This window comes from Zingiber officinale, unplaced genomic scaffold, assembly GCF_018446385.1.
Source record: "Zingiber officinale cultivar Zhangliang unplaced genomic scaffold, Zo_v1.1 ctg103, whole genome shotgun sequence".
Taxonomy (NCBI): domain Eukaryota; kingdom Viridiplantae; phylum Streptophyta; class Magnoliopsida; order Zingiberales; family Zingiberaceae; genus Zingiber; species Zingiber officinale.
This window is the reverse complement of record NW_024589806.1, coordinates 107,303-130,216: the sequence shown is the minus strand read 5'-3', so window position 1 is coordinate 130,216 and position 22,914 is coordinate 107,303. Positions and strand designations below refer to the sequence as shown.

General features: G+C 45.6%; 1 long non-coding RNA gene across 1 annotated transcript; it reads left to right on the top strand.

Moving 5' to 3' along the window:
- Positions 1 to 17,664: 17,664 nt before the first annotated feature.
- On the top strand, positions 17,665 to 22,714 carry LOC122035761. Its single transcript, XR_006127198.1, has 3 exons — positions 17,665 to 17,845; positions 21,013 to 21,015; positions 22,314 to 22,714. It is a non-coding gene; the product is annotated as an uncharacterized LOC122035761 (long non-coding RNA).
- The last annotated feature ends 200 nt before the right edge of the window (positions 22,715 to 22,914 follow it).

Genomic DNA, 22,914 nt, shown 5'->3' with positions numbered 1-22,914 from the left:
TCCTAAGGCGAAGCAGAGCAGACAGAGAGAGGGTCTTATTGTGAATAGGCTCGACTGAAAGTATAGGGAAGGCCTCAAATGTGAAAGCGAAAGGTACAGTTCTTGCCCGCTCAACGATTCCGAAGGTAGGGTTAGGGAAATACAAGAGACTGAATGTTGCAGGTGCGTGCCTTGCGTACTAGAATGAACTTAAACTGGAGGAGAAAGAACTGCCGGAGAAAGAGCAGCAGGCGTATTAAATGAACCCCGAATCCCTACCTTCTGTGCACCTTACACCCGAAGACAGAGGAAAAACTACTATTTAAGCTACAACTGCAACGGAAAGACCTGAAACTACTTTCTCGGGCTCGGGAGGGAAAAGATTTGATAGAAAAAGGATGTATATCTCAATTGATGGTGCATGTATTTCTATAATATGTAGCGGGTAGCGGGAATCGAACCCCGAACTAGTCGGATGGAGTAGAGATTTTTCCTTGGCGGTAAGAAATCCCTCCCCACTTGCATTTTTCATTGCACACGACTTTCCCTATTTTTACATATAAAAAACATCCCGAGAAGAAAGTCAAGTGTAAATAAGAATTTGGACTACTCAGTTGATTCAAGCAGTACAATACTACATGAGCATTTCAGAATGATCATTCTCTTCATATTTTTATCTCTTGATCTATAGTTTAAATATAAAGAATTTCTACATTTCTATTAGATCTTCTATTTATATTGTATTATCTCGTGACTAAGTTGAATATAAACAATTTACCAGGTCATTGATACGGATAATATCCAACAAATACGTGATCTATATGATCCATATAAGTCAAAAGAAGTGCTTTTTGGAAAGATCAAAGAAAGAACTTGTTCTTCTTCCGTAAACTATTATGCTAATAATGCCGAACTTCATCTTTGCGTGCTGAACTTTGATGTTTACGGGCCTTCTGGCACATGAAAGTCGAAGTATATACTTCATTCGATACAAACTCTCTTTTTTTGAGGATCCACTGTGATAGTGAGAAAGCTTTCTACATATCCGACCAAATCTCTTAATAATAAAACAATCCGCTAAATCGGTCAAAATTGGCTTACTAATAGGATACCGAGATAGGGTACAAAATGGAGCTTTAGACAATGATCGAATAAGAGGGCCGAGTGTCACGAGGGATCGTTTGGGTCAGATCTTTCGTAGTTTTTCATAGCCATTCACGCAATACTGTAATCCGCTTAAGTATCTAAGCATACGCTCGAGCTATCTGACGATACCCTTCGTCGCTAACTAGAGTGCCAAAACTCAACTCAGGCAATTAAATTAAGCCAATGATCGACTATTAAGGTGAGCTCGTCTGGTCCCTCCTTTGAGGAAAGGGCTGGCAAGCAGTTAATCGATATCTAGAATGAGTTCCCCGATCTCATTTATAATCTAATTGAAGATGTGAGAAAGAGAAAGAGAGAGTTCTTAGATCCGCCTAAGAGTCATTCTTTTTTGGAACTCTTTTCCTACTATTAGTGTAGTGAAAGCGGAATCACAACTGTGCTTAAATCCCTACTTCCACCGAAGACTCTCTTTGATGTTAATGCCGCTTAGAAGCATAGTCCTTACTTTAGGAAGCATCCAAAGCAATCCAACTACATTAAAGAAAGCGTGGAGTGTAGAGTGCAGTCGGAAGTCAACTGATTGACCATTAATAGTGGAAATGAGCCCTCGTAAGGTATTTCTATCACTCGTAAGGCCGACATTGAAGACATAGCCCTAGTTCTCAGGTAGAAGAGAGGGTATAGGGATGACAGCCGTGAACTTCCTAGCAGGGAAGAGGTTTGATTGCTAATGAGATGAGTGGAAGAGTTCGGTCGAGGTTTTTTTTTTCTTGAGAGAAATTATATAATTAGTAAAGAGCTCATACCCGAACTGATGCGATCTTTACCCGGTGCGATCTCCGATTGCCTGTTATTCCTATAGTATTATGGCTTCCCTATTGGGATAAGTTTCATCGCTTCGCACCTTTAGAGCTAACTCCATACTTTGGACAGAGAGTGATTGCCGACGGATGGGCTTTGACTCTTTAAGAAGGTGTTCCGGGGAAGGAGGGGCTTAGATCTTGTCAGTTTATAAGACCCAATCCGATGGTCTCGTAATAAGATCGCGGCTCAGACAAGAAAGATCTTCACTATCAATAGACTCAGTTCGTTCTTCATTCAAGTAAAGAGGATGCAGTGAGCAAGCAAGTCCCAAAGTAATGGACGGCGTTCAGAACCAAAAGAAAAAGCTATCTAACCTCGTTGGATAATTGTTTTTTCGATGCTCGGTCTAACCAAGTTCATCTTTAAAGTTCAGTTGGTTAGATGGCTCCTATGTTTTCTTTTGACCGCCCTTCGCCAGTGTGACAAAACCACCGATTGGGGGGAGCGGTTAGTGTGGTGTTAAAAAGGCGGTGGTTGCCACTTTCAAACTCTATCACCTTCTTTCCGAACAGAATAGAGAAAGAGCAGACAGACGAAGAGAGGGACGACCACCTAAAATCAAGTTATTAGGCTCAAGATTGATGAGACTTTGTTTTTATTGATGAGACTTTCTTTTTAAAGTTGAAATGACCACACTTAAATGAGAAAATGAAACGAAAAGAGTAAGCCCTCTCTCTCATTGCGCCTGTCTGAGACGGTCAAAAATGATAAAATTCAAATAGTCAAAATAGTCAAAAATGAGAAAACCAAGTGGTCAGCCCCCACAAGAAGAGTTTTTGTATTGTATTTGTATTTTTGAGTTTGGGACGAGATTCTTCGATACTGACTATTACTAGCGACGTGATTTGAAAAGAGATAAAAGAATGCAATGAACTTGCACTTGAATCCGAACAGAGAGGAGAGAAATATGAGTAATGAGAATCATACACGTTCTCTAACTACACGGCCGTCCAATGATTCTATTCAGACTGGTGGGAGAACAGTCCCTGACCTGACCTCTGTAACTAGAAAACCAACTGAATCGTACGGCAAGGGCTCTCTGTAGGCATGGGAAAGATTCTACTTCTTCATTTGACTCGTACTCACTCACTAAGAAAATCTATTTCATATCAGTATCCCACAACTGTTAACTAACGCATCTTGGCTCATGGTTCGCGAGGAGGGAAAAGAGTCAATGGCAACATGACAATAACAGCGACTCAGGCACTCCTTCGCATTGGGAATTGGCTTTGGCTGCTTTAAGCTAAGCACTCACTTTCTGGAGCCCAAGATCTTTCCCTTTAATCAGGGTTCCTCTTCCTGATTGATAAGATTCTTTCGCACTCAATAGGCACTCGGTTCCCTCCTCTGGTCGGGAGGTTCTTTTTTGGGGGTCTCAACCTTCACATCTTCATTTGATGCCGGCGAACCTAATAACTTAGCTAGACCTTAGCCTCCTGACGACTCGAACGTTAACTACTCCTTTCTTTCCCTTTCCCGGCCTATGGATTCTATTTCCAATAGCAGACCCACTAGCAATGAAAGTAGCCCCGCACCCTTTCTTGATAAAGGGGGTCTCAGTCTATTCAATTATCCGACCCGGCGAAGGAGACTAGACTTTCTATTAATAAAAAGTCAGTCCCGACTCATGCCGTTTAGGTAATATCCATTCCATCTTCTTCACCAGTTGAGTGAAGGGGCATAGAATCCTGGAGAGCAGCCCACAAATCGACCTCCGAGAGGGCTATCTCTTCAGCTGACTGGCATGTGCATAAGCTCCCGAGCGTCATCCCTCTTAGCTTCTGAAGCGTGATAGAGGTCTCTTACCAACCTCTTTTATAAAACTCGAACTAAGGAGACAGGCAACTCTCATTATGACTTGTTGGTGCGGGCGGACTGATTGTTCTTTCTCGGGCTCCGATGACTTCCTCTTCTTCCTTCCAGAGGTTGTCCCGCTCTAGCTTCTAGGTCCTTAAGTAAGGATAGGTCGAATATAAGAAATGAGCTCTGCCCTCTACGAAGCTCGGTTCCATGAAAGACACGTAAGGATCCTCTTAGCACACTTAGGAGGGCTTGAATGGCTTCAGGATTGGAAAATTCTCTCTTTCAAGCCCCAGGTCCAGGTCATCCCTATACTTTCCCCACCCTTTTTCCAAACAAGAACTATCTGGACTCCCTCACTTTCATCTTCTTCATCCATGGCATTTAAGCACCGCCGCTAAGGTCAGTTTCGTATCTGAGAGGGGAAGATAGATAGAAAGAATTCTTTCTAGTGCGGATAGCGGATCAAAGGCTGATGCACGAGTTGCCTTTCTCTAGTCTCTACTTTCTTAGCTCTTCACTGGGTGCCGGGCCCTACCAAAAGACGCGAAGTCGAGGACCATTTGATTGACACGTGACGCGTTGGCACGCGTAGCAGATTGACACGTGACTATGAGGTGCGAGCGATCGCGACGAAAGACGGCTCGGTGAGGGGAGACCAGACTCTAAACCGACTCGTCTTTCCTCTACCCTCGCATTGCTCCCGAGCTCTTTTCACCTCGTCTGGTCCAGTTCCTCTCCCCTCGGAAAGTTCTCTCTAACCTCCCTATGGTCGCCTTCTCTTCTCTTGTTGGAGAAGAGTACAATGCTACTGGCGAATAGGCGATCATTATCCTTTTCAACTGACCCCCGATCGTTGACCACTTGATAAGCGATCCCCCCAATCGTTGACCACTTGATGAGCGATCCCATGAACACTACTTCGATGATCATGAATAGAGAAAAATGAATTGAGATAGCACCTCTCTGACTCTTCGCTCTTCCCACAGTCAATGTAGTGCTCGACACAAGTCGGATGATAGAAAGAAGACGTCCATGAAGAACTAGATTACATATTTGATAGCAGCATAGTACGCCACCTCCTTATGAGAGCAGAAACTATCCCCACGAGACACTTTCAGTCGACTTGCCCCCAGACTTTCCTTTCAGGAAAGAGTCCTCTCTGTCAGTCGAGCTCCATTCCTTATCCCCACACGAGACACATGAGAAGTCTTGCGCGTCCTATTCATTAGTTCTGCCTTCGCTCCTTTCAGTCTCGCGCGTCACTGGGGTTTCCCTTCGAGCCTTGACCCAAAATACTGCTGATGGCCCTTATCAGATTTTCAATCCACGAAGCTCTGCCAGCCGCTAGAGGAAGCATCACTAAAGGAAGACGGAGAAGTCCTTGCGATGGAAGATCATCATCATCTATCTATATCTGATCATAGTCACTCGACTCCTCTCTTCGTCAGGTCATGGGAGAAGAAGGAGGAAAGGAGTCAGAAACTATAAAGGAGAAGGCGGCTCACTCAATGGTGCTCGGTCAAATGAGAGGTGCGTAGCGGGCTAATCTGCAGTCTTGCACTCCCTCCGCATTCATGATACGCGAGACATTCAATTCAATATCTCAATCATACCAACCAGACAAGTGGAGAGCAAGCGATAGAAACTATGTGGAGCGATCCTCAATTAATGGATTGATTAAAAAAAGCAGTGAGCGAGAGTTCCATAGGGATCCAAAACCTATAATTGCTGGAGTGGAGCTAGAGAAGCCAGGTCTTGAGATTCTTGCCTGTTGGATGCCCGCGACTAGGAGGCGGTATAGTTAACTCTTCAAGAGCAAGAATAAAGGAACCCTCCTACCCAACAAGGTTCTTGAATTGAAAGAGTTCAGTAGGATATGGGAAAAGGAAGCGGAAGCGGGATCGGGTAAAGACAAATGAGTAGTACCTTACATTTTGGCTATGCCAATGAGTGAGCCCTCATCTCACTGATCAGGCATAGGGCCCTCATCACAGATGAGGCGTAGGACTCCTTCCCAGGCGGAGGATGCATTCAATCAGAGCCTAGGAAGACTAGTCCCTATGAACCAGTGGAGTGGCAGGGGCACTGGCACTCTCCGGGCGGGTTAGGAGAGCATCAGTGAGCGATAGCGCATTAGTGGTAGCATCAGCAGGAAGGCAGCGGGAAGCATGAGTGAGTATAAGTCAAGCCGGGATAAGGATCCGGTGGGTAGAGATTGAGAGTTTCTCATAGCGGTGGGCTAGCTCGAGGTCGCAAAATACTGCTGATGGGGAAAACTCAAATTAAATAAAATACTTAAAATACTTATGATGTTTAGGCATAAAAATACCTAGACTTTTAACGTTATCTGCCCCGTAAATTTCTCTGTCTTTCACGCTTCTTCCCCGAACTCATTCTTTCTTTTGTCTGCGTTTCAGCTTGAATTCAGGATGAAGATCTTACAGCAACTGGAGACCGGCTTTCGCGGGGGCCGCAGCCCCACTCAAGGCGAAGCACTCTTGGGCAGTGCCTTTTCGTCCTTCAAACTCAGATTCAAGCAAATAAGCAAGAGTTATTATATTCCGCAATTTAGAACAGTTCTAGAAGATACTTTACAGGAAAGAGCACTTTTGCTATCTTCATCAACATCAGCAGTATTTTCAAATCAAAGAATTTGTTTTTAAAAATTCAAACTCAAATCTCTTTTCTTAACTGAAGTTCGCTGCTGAACCATTTTTCCTTCAACAAAGCAAAATCTTCCCCCATCAGCAGTCTTTTAATTCAAACAGTATTTTCTTTGCTTCCAAACTAATTGAATGCGAATGCGAAGGCAGTTCTAGACTTCGGGAGCAAGACCTGAAGTCGGGAGGGAAAATGAACTTGATGCCAAAAATACCTTTTGAATAGCCATTCAGAGTTTCATTTCATCCTCACTACTTCTTCCTTGTCTTGAAAAGGGCATGGAAATGAATCTTATAATAATCATAAGATAAGCAGGGCTCAAGGCAACGCAATGAATCTTATTTAAAGCAGCTGTTGGCTATCTCCCCTCGACCCTGCCAACTATCTTAAAGAAATCCGCTACGCCTATTTCTCATCCTACCCACTCTACAGGTGTTCAGCTGACATAGACCCCAATTGTATTTACATTAGGCGACCATAAGATCTTTATTCGTTTTGAATGGCGCCATTCAATGATTTCCATCTTGACTTTCTTATTAGAGATAGGAGGTTCCCACATTCCTCGACTTCGCTTCTTCATGGTTAGGCGCGGAATAGGACGAGGGGCGAGCTATCTTAATGAGAGTTTCAGATCCAATCCAGATGCTGGGCAAAGAGTTTCAGATTAGAGGATTCCAGTACAATTCATTAGCTGCAATGTGAGTCTAAATGGATCTGCCTAGCTCTGCGTCACTCTCGTTCGCTCCTCACCCAGCTATAGCTAATAGAATGAGATTGGTAAAGAACCGATCTAGACCGGCACAGCAATTCACGTAGATATTTCCACCCCCTATCGGAGTCACGGCACCCAGATCTGAATCGTATGCCCTATAATTCTTGGAAGATCTCATCGTATGTTGGTGGTCTTCCCTTGAAGTTGAAGTCAGGATCTTCCCAATTGAGTAGTCCCTTTCTCTCCTCTAATCTGGGGACTAGTCTGAGTTCAGTCTTCTTATTGTTAGTGTCAGACCGTCTATCTTCAGTAGCATGGTCGGTCTATGGTAGCTGTCGAATAATGGGCGATGGTCCACTGTAGTTATCGAATAATCTACTGAGCGCGGTCTTGATTAAGTGGTTTGCGAGAAGTGGAGGGGTTCGACTCTTCCTTTTCTTTTTTGGGATCATAGGATCTACTCCTCCAAGGTTTTGGGGTGCTATTGGGGAATGGATCAAAAGAATCATCCTCTGCCCAGCTGCTTTGAAAAGGGAATCCCGCTTGCTTCGGTCTTGAATCCACCAAGAAAAGAGTGACTTCTAGCTTTTAGAAAGAGTGATAGAACGCTTTGGGTAAGAGGGGGCTCATAGAGCAAGAATGAATAGTCAGCAAGACGAACACAATGCAGAGCTGCTAACAGGGGCCTCCTCCAAAGCGGAGACTCTCCATGGGGCATGACTGAATCGATTCCCAACTATCGAATCAAATCAATCCATTCCTCTCCCCTCCCTAAATCAGATCCTCGAGCCCAGTCTGCCCTCGCTACGCACCTTGACTTATCCAGGTCTCGCTCCCGTGGCCTAAAATAGTCATAGTCATATAATGAGCTCTAAGCTCTCGCTCGAAATACCACTCCTCTGAGCCTCTATCCAACTCTATCACATAGATTGCTACCACTACTTAGTGAGATTCCCCCCTCAGAAAGGAATATCCACTCCTTTGATCCCTAGCATTCCAAGCCCTGGGAAGTGCCCTAGTTCCTATCTACAAGACAGACTGACCGCCGCCCATAGCTTGATCTGTCCCATCTCTGGTTCTGATCTTACATAGCAATTCCCATTGCATTTCCGGGGAGTGGCACAAATAGATGAGAGAACTAAGAGATCTCGAATAATAGGCAACGCAAACCGATTACTTATTAAAAGAATTGATCCTCACTTTCTCATACCAGACACCCACTGAGAGCTCCATCTATAAATGACTGAACCACCTTCACTCCTTTCCTCACTGACTAGACTGTAGAGACTAGCCCTCCCTTCACCCTTAACTCAGAGTAGACAGACTGCCACCTCACGACCGCCTCGTCCACTGCTGGTTGGACATGTTCTCACTGCATTCATCTACTTCCGTCCTCTACTGACAAGTCCTCTCTCCCAGGTCAGCCTTTCCACACATGTCTCGCTCAGTTTCGCTATGCTACCATAGTCCTTAGATTCTTGTATCAGTGCTACCCATTCCTCGCATATCTTCCTCAGTTGTGCTCTGCTGTGCTACCGTTGGTAAACAGATTGGGGTAAAGTAATTGGCCTTTCCTACCAGCCTCTAACTGTCCCTATTCAAGTGCTGCCATCGTTCTACGTCACTATCGTTCGTTCCTAACTTCGATATGCGAACCATCCCGGAAGTCCGCAGAATCAGCAGTGGACTCAGGTCATTAAAAAGCGGAGCAGACGAGAGCTAGCATACTCAAGTAGTAGGTGAGATGGATTCTCATACCAATGGGAGCTAGAGGGTCTTAGTGATTGGTTCTACCAAGGGAACTTTGATAGGTGAGAGCAGCGGACTCTAATCCGACTGAAGCAGGTCCAGGAGTCAGAATCCACAAGGGAAGGTTGGAAAGAGAGAAAGAGTAGGGCAATGCGAATTCAGGGAAGGCTAGTTGGACATCCATGGAGTTAGAGGCAGCCATTCGAGAGGGAAGGTCCGGCTACTCAACACGGGTGTGGGTACGAGCGAACGACAGTGACTATGAAAGCAAACAACAGTGTCCGTCAGGGCCCATAGTCGTTCGAGAAGCCCACGGAGCGGTAGAAAGAAGAGAGAGACCTCAATGGGGAGGCAGGGACCGGGAATGCTACCGAGGACGAGGAGCGAACGAGAGTGACTATGGAACAAAGTGACGCAGAGACGATGTAAAGGTTTCCACTAGTGATAGAAGGTTCAAGGGAAAGAGGGAGGATTGAATTGACCCTTCCTGTAGCGGTGGAGCTTTTCTTCTTTTTCCAATTCTGGGACCGGAGTTTCATTTCTAGTAGAAAGAAGCATCAGGCCCCATCCTCTGATTCTTGACTACGGTAGGCCCGCTTCTCTTATTTGATAGTGAATCTCTTCAGACCTCTCTTATACGAATTCAACACATGATCAGCCGGGTTTTGAAGTCGAACTCTCGACTTCGCTTCTCGTCGGCCACGCTCGTGTCCTCTCCTAAGTTGAATCGGCTCAATTCCTGTTTTATGGAGAAGAGAAGAGTGGAGACGTGCCTGGCTGAGCCTTCAATTCGTGTAGTGAGCCTGCTTTGCATTCTTCTTTTCTCTTTCCATTCTGTTCGTTCTCAGTCTTCGATGTGAGCTGAGTCCACGAGTGAGAGTAGAGGAGATGTGTTTGTTATATGAGTTCGTAAGCGATTACGTCGCTCTCATATCTCTCTCATATAAGCACGAATCATTACACTAAGCTATAATGATCGCTCGTCCCACAGCAACACCCAAAAAACCATCAGCAGTATTTTATGTGTTGCTGTGGGGCGAAGAGCTGAACAAAAGACAAAAGTTTCATTCTTTGAACTTTTGGGGCGAAGGTATCTAGTTACCGACCTCAACTGTCCTTGGAGGAGTGAATGGAAGGTATGGAGAAATCTACATAGTAGTAGTAGTAGTATACATAGTAAGGGAAGAGAAGAAAAGAGGCGGCGATGGATTGAGGATGATGGCATGGGGCTTCGGTCTGTCCTTTCTGGGTGTGCTAGACCAGCTGGGCAGTTTTGGGCTTTGAGGCGAGTAATGGCTGTATTGTATGGTGACCCTGGAGTTGATGACCTTTGTGGTTGTCGATTGGTGTCTTAATTGTTTCCTTACCTTCTGTTTGTGGTGTCTGAATTGATCTGGGGTTGATTCCCCTCTTTAGTATAGTGACCATTCATTGGGAGTGGATTGCAGGTTGTTCGTTCGTCGAAGTGAGTTGATGGTCTTCCTTTGGCTTGCTGGTTGTTCAGTGGATTCGTACCCTCTTTTGCTTTCCTCTGGTTGTTCGTTCGTCGATGTCGTATATACAAAGTCATTCTGCTTCTTTGGGTTGTGTATTCCTGGTTATGTCGATTGATAGATTGTTGCAGTTTCCCTTATCTTCTATTTCAATACGCAAGGAAAGATAGTACCGACAGGTGTAGAGTTGAATGATGGGGCTTCGTTATCGAATTGAATGGCATACCCTAGGATTGAACTGCAGACCCTAGGAGTGCGCGTGACCGGAAATATAGTACCTAAACATAAGGAAATGCGCGGATCGAAATGAGAAGATCTTTCGTAGTTTGGCATCGGAGGTATCGAAATCGAGAGAGGAAGAGGGCTAAGGTATGGAGAAATCGAGAGAGGAGTTTGAGTAGTAAGAGGCAGGGGTTAGAGAGTTGAATGAGGGCTTCGTGAGCCTTTCAGTTGTGGTACATCCTTGGTTTGGGGGATTCCAGTCACTAGTATCACCGTAGGGGTTCTCATATTGATGGTTGGGCCATTCGAGTTGGGGTTGGGCCATTCGAGTTGGGGATGGGGCCCCTTTTGATGATAGAGTCTTGAATGGAGTATTGAATTGAAGTGATTGAGTATTGAGGTCATTGAGTATAGAATGGAGTATTGATGTTTTGAATAGAGTATTGAATTGAAGTGATTTAGTATTGATGTTTTGAATGGAGTATTGAAGTGATTTAGTATTGATGGTTGGGGCCCCTTTTACTAGAGTCTGCCGTGGGAAAGCCTTAGCGACCCGAATAGATAAGAAAGAAATTAAAACAGTATATGATTAAAATTACTAATGTAAAAATACAGCATTAAAGAAAAGAAAATGCACCGTCCCTACAGCTATTTTACAGCGTGAATGGCTATGAAAAACGACTACTGATCTACCAACTGAGCTATCCCGAACCAGAAGAAGAAGAATCTCGATCTCAAACTATAGCTTAAGAAAGAAAAGACGTATTTTTTGATTGGAAAGGCAAGAAAATTCTGCTGATGTTTTTTTGGGGGCCCTGCAGCAATAGGTCTCATATCTAAATGGCAGGCACTTCATCCATGGTTGGCATAGTACCCTTTCGTACCCTGATCGGCATTGCTTTTGTGTGGGAATATATAGTCACAAAAGGCGCACCCTCGTTTCAGGCAATCTTTCAAGTTCCCTCACAGTGGTCAGTCTGCTTTGCAGCGAAAAAAGCTAATCAGTAGCCTGAAATTACATAATATATTGAGGGCGAGGGCTAGGCTCATTTCCAAACCAAAGCACTTTTTGAAAAGCAGAGTGATCTCCCCAAGGTAGGTCTTCTTGAACCATCAAAAGCTCGTACTAACATTCCGTTGCCTTTAACCCTTTCACGTCCTATCCCCATCCTCTCCAGGGTAACCCATGGGCAAATGTTGAGAGCTGATCCGTTATCGACTAGCACCTTTGCCAAAATCATCCCCATGGTCTTGACAGTAATGTGGAGGGCTTTGACTGAAAAAGAAGCGGAAGATTTTCTGCGGAAGGTAAATGAGTATAAGGTTGTTGAACAGCTGAACAAGGCTCCCGCCAACATTTCTCTGCTTGCCTTACGTATGAGTTCAGAAACCCACCGCAATGCCGTGTTGAAAGTTCTGAATGAGGCACATGTGCCTAACACTATTTCTCTCTAGCACGGGAAAGACACATTCCCTCTTATCTGAGTCTCCTCTGCCTTGGCTGAAGACCAAGACTGGACTAACTCTCTTTAACTCTTTCCTACCAAGCCAAGACTGACTCTCTTTAACTCTTTCCTGACGAACTCGAATCTGAATCTTACCATCAGCAGTATTTTGAATCAATTATGAAATTCACCCTAATAACTAAAGAACTAACCATCAGCAGTATTCTAAATTGAGTTAGAGAAAAAAAAAAAAAAAAGAAGACCCGAACCCATCAGCAGTATTTTGAAAGAAAACACTTTTTGCATTTATCGAAAATGCTGATGTTGATGAGGGCCAAAGTCATCAAAGTTAGGGAAGATCATTGCTCACTTGCCGCAGCTAGTCTCATTTGAGTAGTAATAGGGTACATTGTCATTCCTGTCAAGAGTTCATAGTCTACGCTCTGCTCTCTCTCCTAGCCCAGATCAGTAAGTCGGTCGGACAGGTAAAAAGAAGATAGTTGCACGAGCTCACTCTAGTCCATACTTTGACGCATAGCACCTAGTCTTGGTCATTGGCATTGAACTCGATCAGCTCACTCACATAGTGTAGGAACGTAGGAATGGGACTAGAAGTCTAAGTAGCACTAATTTGTTAACAGGTTGTAGGCACCAAACCCTGTCAAAGTAGTTTTGGGCTAGACCACTTTATCTGTAATAAATCACACACCTCAGGAACAGAACTTGTTTTAGGCCAAGATGAGAACAAAAGAAATAGTCAAATTCACTTCATAGTAGAGTATGGTATAGCACCTATATGAGCTCAAGTATCCTCATGACAAGCACTCGTATGATCGAGAGTCCACACACTGAGGCCTATTCTCCAAGACCCATACATGAGCTGGTGCCTATGATCTCCTACTCCATATAGACGGAATGATAGTTGAGGACAGGAGCTAGTGAACGTGAGCAAGGGAAGTCAGGGACAGGAAAGAGAAGGCTACCACGAGAATAAGCCAACCACGGGTAAGCACATACCTGAAGGAGTCACGGGAAAGCAAGGAAAAGGAATGGAAGATCAGTATCTTACATAAAGCCAAAAAGCGAGAAGGAGAGAAGCCTATCCGTAGAGTTCGCAAGGAAGATCTATCACAATATATAGGCCCCGCGAGGCCATACTTCTAGTCGGTCGCAAGAGGATGGGCAGGGGAATCGGCAGAAGCAAGGATAGGCATCATAGGCACAAGCATGGATAGGCATCTATAGGGTTCATAGGCTACTCACAGTAAAGTAGTTAGGGTATTGAAGTCGGGGACTTCACCCATGATCCTAGTTCTCGTTCTTTCTTTTCTTTTTTTATCATGTACTCTTCACTTCTGTTCACTAGTCCCTCTCTTAGCTTTTCACTTCTGTTCACTAGTCCCTCACTTTGCACTTCAGTTCACTAGTCCCTGTAAAAGCACATCTGAGAAGTTCACTATTCCCTCGCCTGCACTGAAGTTCACTATTACCTGGAATTGAGTCAAGGCCCAAGGAAATCTCTCATTCTCCAATATCTAGGGCTACTCTCAGTCAGCGTAGTTTTGGCTGGTACAATTCAGTCCTCTACTAAGCTGTCTTAAATGGAGGCACTCACTACTTTGGACCCAGTAGGAGATCGAAATCGAGCTGAGTCTCCTAACCTCCTCTTAGAGTGAGACAAGTTTAGCACCTTATGTGGTACAACTTCCATTGGACAAATATAGGCCTGATGACTTCATTGGATCGGATTATGCACCAGTCGCATGGATAGGAAATGCCGGCCAGCATTGGACTTCAGGTGAACTCTTCTCCTTTTATCTATGTGGGCCTCATTTCATTCTTATTTCATATAGGGTGAGTCCGAGATCACTGTTCAATAAAGAAATAGGTTGAGTCTGAGATCTGACTTGCGAGATGCTTTCGTTAAGTGTGCTCTTCAAATACTGCTGATGGTTTTTTAGGCGACTATCGTCTCACCTTATCCACGATAATCCTTCGCCAACTTAAAAGTTCAAAGAATGAAACTTTTGCTCAGCTTTCCTTGTTAGTCTTCCCTTCGCCAGCCGAGGAACGATTCCAAGCTTGTTACTGATAGGGCCCGGTGGCACCCTAAAACGGGATCTTTCCCTTTTTTCAAAGATGTCTCAAACCGCTCTTTCATCAACTTCGCTTTCCTTCGCTGACCAGGTACTGATAGGACTGATCATGGTGCCGGTCCTATGCCTGGTACTGAGCCCTCTCAACACTGAACGAAGCCTCCTCTATACCATACGGTACTGATCTGCCGCTGTCGCTCTGCTTGACTCTGCCGTCTGAACGAATCCCTCTGCCGCTGTCGCTCTGCTTGACTCTGCCGTCTGAACGAATCCCTCTGCCGCGGAAGCACGTAAGAGTTGCCGCTCTGCACCTGCTTCTTTATCTTTCTTTCCTGTCATCTGTCTGTCTTTCTTTCCGTGCACTACCCGTGCACTCCTCTGGTCTGAAGTTCTTAGCCCTCTTCCTCCTCCTCTCTCGATTTCCTGTATCTCTACTTTCCTCTGTCTTTCCTTTCGATCGAGACCTTCGAAGTCCTTTGCTTGGATCGAGACCTTCGCCTCCCCTTCTTCTTCGATTCCTTCCTATGCTTCCCTTTCCTCAGGTGAGCTTTCCTCTCTCTCTTTGGGTGCACTCCTCAGGTGACCTTTCCGTACTCGATTTGGTTGCATTTCGTTCGATACGTTGCATCTTTCAGTCTTTTCTTTTACCATGCATCTGTTGTTCCTTATTTGAAGAAATAGATGAAGTAGGGGCGAAGAGCTGAACGTAAGGGAAGGATATCCGAAAGGATAGGGCTCGAGCGTATGCGAGAGGGTATCCCCTGATATGCTCGACTGTAAAGGAGAGGGGCGAAGAGCTGAAAAAAGACGTAAGGGAAGGGGCGAAGAGCTGAACGTAAGGGAAGGGGAGGCCGCGTGGTAACCCCGACGTTCATCCTCAAGCTCAAGGAAGGGCTAAGAATGGAACACCACTAAATCTATAGAAGAGAAAGCTAATTTCAATCCATACTTATATACTTCCATAGAAGGTCAGGAATCCCAATCCCATTCTCTATACGACCCAAAGGCTTTCCCAATCTCTAAACGACTGCTTTCTACCTGTCTTTGGTCTCCACCTTTCTTTGGTATACGATATCTTTCTATTCTGCAATGCCAATCGTTCAATCGACATACTCAATTGAGCTCTCTGTCCGGAACACCCCTCAACCCTCTACCTGTCTTTGGTTCCAACCCCTCACAAGAGTGTACGAATCGACTGAGCTATCGACATTAAAACTAACCCATCCTTGTATCCCCAATCCTGGAAGACCCTCTACTGAAAGGCTTCCCATTCACAATCGAAGCCCGCTTCTATTGAGTCTTTCAACCCCTCTGCCCCTCTTCAATCAACTGTTTTTAACTCCCCTTTGTCCCAGTTCAAATACCTCTACTCAACGACGACTTCCGACACTAAAAGAGAAGGAAATTCAAACCAATCACTCAAATACCCTTTCCTAAGAATCTCCATTCAGCTCTCTCTACTCAATTCGACGGGTCAGCTCTCTCGTTCTAAGAGAAATTGAAGCTAAACTCACATCGACTCAACTCCAACCCTAAGCTATGTAATTCCGCTCTTACATCGACGACTGAAATGCTAAATCCAATGGAATCTCTCTCTCTTCTCACCTCAATGAAATACAGGAATGCCCCTTACTCAACCCCTGTTCAAACACCCTTTCTCTCTACTCCCCGGTTCGAGGTCCTGAAAGACTCTACATCAATAGAAAAGTAAGGAAAGGAAATTCAAATACCTATACTCTTTGAACTACAATACTCAATTTCAAGGGTCAGACCTCAATGCCATCTCATATTTAAGTAAAGCGAGCTCTTTTTTCATACCCTGGTGCCCCGCATTAACTCTCTCCCATCGGCATAGTCGCGCTACTCCTCTTAAATTAAAAGGAGCCATCCTTCTCTTAATTAGTCATAGTCGGCCCTCAGGTCTGCCCTCAACGGTCGAGCCATCCTTCTTTATATTCTGAGTTGGCCCTCTCCATTATCTGTATTTCCAAGTCGATCGGTTATATTATGACGATTGGCCCTTAAGTAGATAAGTAGTAATTACGGAAATAGCGTTGCAGAGGAGGGAACGAATGAGGCTTGAACGCTTGAGACTCGTTCGATCTTTGTCCTCGTTGGGGAGGATATCCGCTGCTCCAGGTCACTAGCCCGCTGCTCCAGGTCACTAGCCATATATAATATTCATTTCTCGAATCGTGTCATCAAATTCCATAATTAGGTTCTGGAGTCATATATTCGAGTATAACGAAGCTAAGGTGAGCTCCGATTATAGGAGCGAAGGAGGGCTGGTGCGGGTGCCCGCTTAGTAGAATGAATCCACTTCAGTAGTTCAACTAATTAAATTCACTCATTTAGTGGAGTGAATGGCGTCCCCTTCTAGTCGGACTAGAATGGAAAGGCAAGTCTCAGCTTTTCGGGACTGGCAATAAAAGAATACTGATTTGGGACACCAGAAGTTCATTATTAGAAGCCTCCCCTAGGAGCGTACGAGGAACGACTAACTGGATATGCTCGTAGCTCGACAGATAAGGAAAGGATAGGAGGAGCGTACGAGGAACAACTAACTGGATATGCTCGTAGCTCGACAGATAAGAAAAGGATAGGGTTTGAATTAAATAGCTCGAGCGGCGAGAGGGTATATAATGGGCTCGATCATAAGGGAGATATACGACCCGATATAATGGGCTCGATCATAAGGGAGATATACGACCCGATAGGGCGACTAGACCGATGGGAGATAGATATACGACCCGAGAGGCTCGAAATACATATAATTGAGGGACGAGTGAAACGACGTCTGAATAGAAGGAAGGGACGAGTGAAACGACGTCTGAATAGAAGGAAGGGACGAGTGAAACGACGTCTGAATAGAAGGAAGGGACGAGTGAAACGACGTCTGAATAGAAGGAAGGGACGAGTGAAACGACGTCTGAATAGAAGGAAGGGACGAACGATAGTGACGTGGTGGTGACCAGAAGATTACATCAGTATAAGAAATTACTGGGAAGGGGATTCAATCGTTGCCTTCTCGTGGTTTGGATCAAATGATCTGGCCTGTCTTTCAGCGGTCGTTTTCTCTACCTGCCTGGGCAGCTTCGCATCTTTCCTATTGTATCTGCGAGCGAGGAGAGGTTCCAGCCTTGGTTTGCACCGGGACTTCTCACATATGATGCTTGGTTCAGTGGATCCCGTGGTCGTCTGTAAAGATATAGTGCTCGCCTCCTCCTTTCCCAATTACCCCTACCGGTTCAACAGACTCAAACTCGTACCTCTCGCTACTGCTCGAGACGTCGTTACCACTCGTACCTCTAGCAACAGGGACTCAAGTGCTCGACCGTCAGGGAGAGGGCCTGTTAAGGGATCGACCCAAAGGATAGTAGACCGATAGGCTCGCAATACCTCCCTAGCAACAGTCTAACATTAAGCCCAAAGCCCCACCTAAGTAATCTCTCTACGGGTAAGATCTTTCGCCCGGAACCCATCAGCAGTATTTTGTTAGTCGTAAATTGCCTTTGGGGCCCTTCATTCACGACTGTTGCTGGGGTATGAAATAGCTCGACCATAAGGACCCGAGTGATAACGACGGGGTATGAAATAGCTCGACCATAAGTACGAGGGTATCGACAGATAGAGCTCGAGCGAATATTATGCGAGAGGGTATCGACAGATAGAGCTCGAGCGTATGCGAGAGGGGCGACTAAAAGAATAGCAGTAGTTGAGCCAGCGCCGTCATTTAGTTGGGAGATCGTAGACTTAGATATGCTCGACTAATATTGATAAGGTAAGAGTAAATGGCCTAAAGCCATTTACGACTGTTGCTGTGGGGCGAAGAGCTGAAAAGAAAGACGAAGGGAAGGGTAAGATCTTTCGTAGTTTTTCATAGCCCCACCCTAAGTAATCTCGACTCAAAATACTACTGATGGGGGTAGATCGTCGAGTAGTTTTGAATAGCCCCACCCGGCGTAATCTCGCTGTAAAATACCTGATGGGGCCCCAAAGGAACATTTACGACTACTACATTATATGTTTTTGAGCATCGCGACGTGAGAGAGAGTTTTTTTGTTTGTATTTTGTTGTTTTATTTGAATATTGTACTTAAAGAGTTCCGAGCGAGTGAACGAGATAAAGAAAAGCAAGGGACCGAAGGGTAGGATAGCGTGCATCCTCATTCCTGATGTAGGATCGTCGAAGCATCGATTCGAACAAGAAAGTCTCAAATATAGAAGTTCAGTTTGGCACCCTTATTTGAGGCGTTTAGCTAGCTCAGGAGGGGCAGGCAACACGAGGGGAGAGGGTACAATATGCCTGGCGAGTGAACATCCGCCGCTCCTACCCTCACAACCAAGTCTGGTTCTGGTTCACTCTGATTCTTGCTTCCCAGGGATTCGTGAGAGCGCTTCTCCCGATGCCTTGTCTACTTTCTCCCCCGCCCGATGCCTTGTCTACTTTCTCCCCCGAGTGAGCGTCCCCTTCTCTCTTAACTTGAGTTGAGTGCCTTCCTTCGATTGGTAGATCAGAATGCTCTCGAGATTGATTTCTTGCTCAACCTCACTCTCCTTCGTACCTTTCTCTCTCTTTCTTAGTGTTCGCAGTCGCTCCCAGAGCCTGATTAACTTGGTAGCCTTTCCCAGACACTCCGGCCTCACTGTCTCCTTCTCAGCCGCTAGCGTTTAAGGTGAAGCGGTCGGTCGGCCTATCTCTATTCAATAGGAAGTGGTCGGTCGGCTCTTCACGTTGGTTGCAAAGAAAGGAGCTGCGCTAGACACTCATTCATTCATTCATTGATTGGTAGCGATAGTAAGGAAAAGAACCCATGACTCAACTATCTGACGCGGAGCCCCTCTGACTGGCACTATTGGAAGGTAACGGAGCCGAGAAAGGGACGAGCCAAGAAAGGAGCCGAGAGGAAAGAGAGGCCCTATAGGAACTCTTCCTGTTGACAGTAGGAGATGAGAAGATAGAAAAGGGGGCCCATCTCTATCTTATCTTAATAAGACATGCAAGTTGAAGGAAGCGACCGAGAGGGGCCAGCGCGAGTATAAGTGAGTAGGCCTAAGCTGCCATGTCTCGCCTGGCCCTTGGCGTGGCCCTTACCCGTCTTAGCATTCAACATTCTTGATGAAGCTCTGCCTAGGAAAGCAATGACTATGTATAGTGTATCCGCCTAGTGTAGGCGAGACCCTCTTGTAAAGAGAGCATAGTGCCTATACCATATCTTATCCAACTAGGGAAGCAGGCTCATAGTAGGAGCAAATGAGAGTGACGCAGATGACTGACTGAGGGAATGGGACGGGTGCTAGTAGTTCCATGAGGCTATACTATAGTTCCATGAGGCTATACTATATATAAAGGTGCGTCACAGCGAGCCAACCTTTAATGACGCATTGACTGACTGAACTAATGAATAAAGACAGAGGGGCCGGATCTATCTATTCATGAACCGATCTCTATCTATTCATGACCGCACTTGAGCCCTAACGAGCCAGTATAGAGGGAAGAGGGACGGTGAGTATGCTTCACACTCCAGAGTTTGATCTAGGCACACCCTGCTCTGCACCATTGATTGGCCCCGTATCCGGAAAGAGAGAAGATTCTTTTGAGACTGATTCCCTCTATTGTATGGAAAGAAGAACAAGACCTCTTCGTCGGGGAGCATAAAAGAAGTACTCGATGGGAACTCCCAAGCGCTCCCGTTCTACTCAGTCGCTCCCGTGGCACTCAACCTTTGAGGCACTCTGCCAGACGACTTCTCCTAGTCCTCTTGAAGAGCCTGAATTGGTTCAAGCCTTCATAGGTGGGAAGTCTTCGCTCCTACCTCTGTCCGCCCCGCCTCCTTCGCTTCGCACCTTGAGTGCCACGCCTGTAAAAGGATTGCTTGACTCTGTTAGCTCTTCGTGCGGGAGCCCGGCTCGCTTACCCACTCCTGATTTTGATTCCTTTGACGGAGCCTCTCCTCTGCTTTAGCTCTTTTCTCTGCTCTGCATCTTCGTTCTTTCTGGATCAAGTCCCAGGTCAGATCTGAGAGCGAAAGCAGTAGGTAGGGTTGGAGACCCACGAGGCTGGAGCTGTTCTCGAGTCCATAGTCTCGACCAATTATCTTGTTCTCGATCCGGCCATGCGAATATCAAATAAGACATTTTCCGCCCTACTACGCGGTTCGATCTGGTCGTGGGCTGCCGCGATCATGATGAAATGGGCCTTTTGAAAGGAAGACCTTTTCGGGTTTGAGCTTACGGCTTCTCTTTCCTCATCTAGTCCAACTAAGAGATCTGGCGGAGGGAAGTAGAAATCCAACTTCGAGGTGTCGGCATCTTTCCCTAAACTAATTCGAGCAAAAGCAAGGGCGGGCCTGGTCAAGTAAGTAAGCAGTGAGATGAACCAAAGCACAAGCTATTCATAGACATAACAAGCCCAAGCGAGAAAGCCGGAGCGAACGAGTTCAAAAGAAATAAAAGAGTAAATGAGTTGAGAAAGAGTGATAACTAACAGTGAGCAGACGAAATCAGTAGTGCTAATAGTCACGTACTTGCCGTTCTGTTGCGGGTATCAATTACCTTGGTCCTGATGCCTCTACTGGTCTTGTCCTAGTGGATACTTAGTAGGTGGTTCAGGCGATCTGACATTCCTTGTCTCTACTCAGGGCATGACACTGCCCCGAGCTGTGAAAGGGCTTGTACTCCCTGGTAGATCACTTCAGTTCTATGCCAGGGGATGACGAGTGACCCCCTCTACCAAGACGACTATCTAATATCTTCTTTTAGGCGTCCCTGAGCGTCACATCATCTTTTGCTTTGCAACAAAGAATATAGACTCAGTTATTCTCTCCTTTACTTCGAGGATAGTGCCCCATACCAGCACTAAAGGAAAGGAGAACCTGAGAGTTGGTATGGAAGCAGTCTTCTTATTGTAGCTCGAGTGGACTGACTTCGTAACCTCGTACAGTCTCGGCTCTAGTAAAGAGAAAAGATAAGGATCTCTGTCTGTATGCGCTGATGAGCTATATCTCCCGGACGAAAGACTTAGAAAAACCTTCTTTCAGGAATGGTAGCAATCGACTTCTTTCTGTGTGACAGCTCTATTGTATTACTGCTCCCCGTACTGTGCTAAAGACTAGCCCTTAAACCAGCAAGCCCTCCCTTTCGGCTATCCAGTAGGAACCACACTCCTGATTTGAGCTTTTGCTTTTCCTTCCACCATTCCCCTGGGTCATGTCATTCCCGAACCTCTACGATCGATGGTTATTCTTCTACTCCTCGATTGATGAAGTGAAGGTTTATAAACTGATTTAAGTTCATCTTGATGCATTGGCCGAAGAACTGGCTCCCCACGTCGCTATCGCTCGTCCCTCTATCACTTTAATCGCTGTCGTATTCCCTCATCGTTCTCCGAATCAGTCAGTCCGCGTAAAAGCCCACCGCCATATGGAACTGGATCCGCACAATCAAGCAAGAGCGGCAGGCACAGCAGCAAAGTCAGAAAAGCTATAATAAGAATTAACAATAGGTAATTACCTTCCGAATGCATACTTGGTTCAGTTACTCTTTATCGACTATAAGATAAGGGTCGACGTTCCACCCCAGCTTATACATCTGCTTCTCTTTCCGATGCCTACTCCTCAACCATAGCTTACCGATGACGAGAGATCAACAAGCTAGCAAGGCCAGCTACCGGCTAGCGACCTCACGCAAGATATCTTCCCTGTCCTAATGAACCGAGGGAGCAAACGAAAAAGAGTGAATGAGAAGTAGCCATGAACGACTCAAGCTCTTTCATTATATAATAATGCCATGAATCTCAAAGCATAGGAAGGTAAGAGTAAATGGCCTAAAGCCTACAAATACTGCTGATGGTACCCCCCTACATCATAAGTATTTTATGGCCTAAAGCCTACAAATACTGCTGATGGTAAGAGTAAATGGCCTAAAGCCATTTAATACTTATGATGGGGGTTGGGTGTTGCTGTGGTTGCTGTGGTTGCTGTGGGCCGACTACAATCATAGTTGAGGCAGCGCCATACCATCATTTAATTTAGGGAATCAACCGATTGAGCTCGCCCGAAGGGCGAGGGGCGAAGAGCTGAACGAAGGGAAGGGTATCGACAGATATGCTCGACTGATAAGGTAAGAGTAAATGGCCTAAAGCCATTTACGACTGTTGCTGTGGGCCGACAAAAGGGGAATAGAGGCAGCGCAATACCATCATGACTTTTGGGAATCAACCGATTGAGCTCGCCCGAAGGGCGAGGGGCGAAGAGCTGAACGAAGGGAAGGGTATCTTTAGATATGCTCGACTGATAAGGAGAGGGGCGAAGAGCTGAGAAGAAACGACAGGGAAGGGGGATTGTAGAGACAGATATGCTCGACTAATATTGATAAGGTAAGAGTAAATGGCCGTTGAGCCATTTACGACTGTTGCTGTGGGGCGAAGAGCTGAGAAGAAACGAAGGGAAGGATTATCATATAACGTGAGACGATAGTCGACTGGCGAAGAGCTGAACGAAGGGAAGGGGGATTGTAGAGTCAGATAGCTCGACTGATATAAGGAGAGGAAATAAGGAATGTTGAATGGGAACTGGGAAAGGAACGACTGGAAAGGGAAGAGACTTTGACTTCTTATTTAAGGTTTTCTCCCGAGTCCGTAGCTGCAGTTGGATCATATTAAGAACCCTCTTAAGAGCTCTAATGGGCTATATTTGTTTCAATTCCCGTTCTTCCTCTCCCGCTCCCGAGTTCCCTTAAATCACAGAAGGTACGGAGCCTGATCACTCTTATAATTCCCTCTTT